Genomic DNA, 1,265 nt, shown 5'->3' with positions numbered 1-1,265 from the left:
GGGCAGATACTGTATTTTTAGGACTGCAGCACATTTTTAATGGAAAGAGATGGCCCAGGGCTTTTCATCCCTCCCCCCCATCCAAGATGCTTTATTTTCAGCAGAAATATTGCTGCATTAGAGAACAGGTCACTTCCTCTATCAGTGAGAATTCAGTGTCCTATTTGATGCTGGTCCTTGTCCTATAAATAGGAATTTTCCCCTTTTATAGTTGCTGAATAATTGCGCGTGTGAAATATGAACACAGTTTTCAAAAGAGTGCCTGATAAGCAGCTTGCGGAATTAAATGGTTGAACAGAAGGAATTTACAGCACCTGCAGAGCATCACGTGCTGTGGAAAACATTCAAGGTCAACATGACAGAGACAGGTCACAGAACAGATCCAACTTCAGAGGACGTAGGCTTGAGCTAAACAGCCTCCCCACAGCAGCCTTTCCCACAGCACCCCGACAATTAATTTCACGCTCCACACTTAGGTAAGGATCAAATGGAAGAAGCCCAGCTCAGAGGAGCCCAAACTTCTCCATCCCACATACTAGAAAGCCAGGAGGAGCAGGCAGAACAGGCTTTTAAGACAACAGCAGGCAAGTAGTAGAAGACACAATTCCAAACAACCAGGAAGAGCAAGTTTAACATCCATCATCAAAGGAAACGAGGGAAGAACACCACAAACGCCAGAGAGGCACAAGCTTGCCTTCAAAAGAGGGAATGCTAATCGGAGGTACAGAGAGGTAATAAAAACACCAGAGGACAGAGAGACTGAATGGCGGAGGAGTGAGAGTGCCCAATTATGCTGAAGAAACCAGTAATTTCTGTAGGAAATGGGCGTCTGCAGCCTGACCCTTTCTGGTGCCTGCCCACAGTGCCTAAACCAAATCCCTGAAAACAAGTGGGGCTGAAAAGGTGGTCTGACCCTCCATCAGCACGTCAAGAACAGCCTTCCTCTGAGATACCCCAGAGCACCAGTCAGGGTCCCTGTGGAGGCAGGATAAAGGGAGGCCAGGAAACGCTCTTGTTCCCTGCATTAGAGCAGATTTTGTGCTGTATATTTAGCGAGGCATCAGTGGAAGGAGGGATGCAACAAGGTATGAAAGGCAAAAAGCAAATGAGCAGAAGCAGAAGACACAGTATGTGGCTTCCAGTTGCTGCAGAAAAGAAAGAAATAGCATCAGCTCCTCCATGCACTGGCAATGTGAAGGCTGGAGGAAGAAGGCTAGGCGTTACATCAATTAAAAATACCTGACAGAAGCTCTGGCCAGAAAGGG

The sequence above is a fragment of the Tyto alba genome, unplaced genomic scaffold (assembly GCF_018691265.1).
Source record: "Tyto alba isolate M040663 unplaced genomic scaffold, T.alba_DEE_v4.0 Super-Scaffold_20, whole genome shotgun sequence".
Lineage (NCBI taxonomy): Eukaryota > Metazoa > Chordata > Aves > Strigiformes > Tytonidae > Tyto > Tyto alba.
This window is presented reverse-complemented; position numbering follows the sequence as displayed.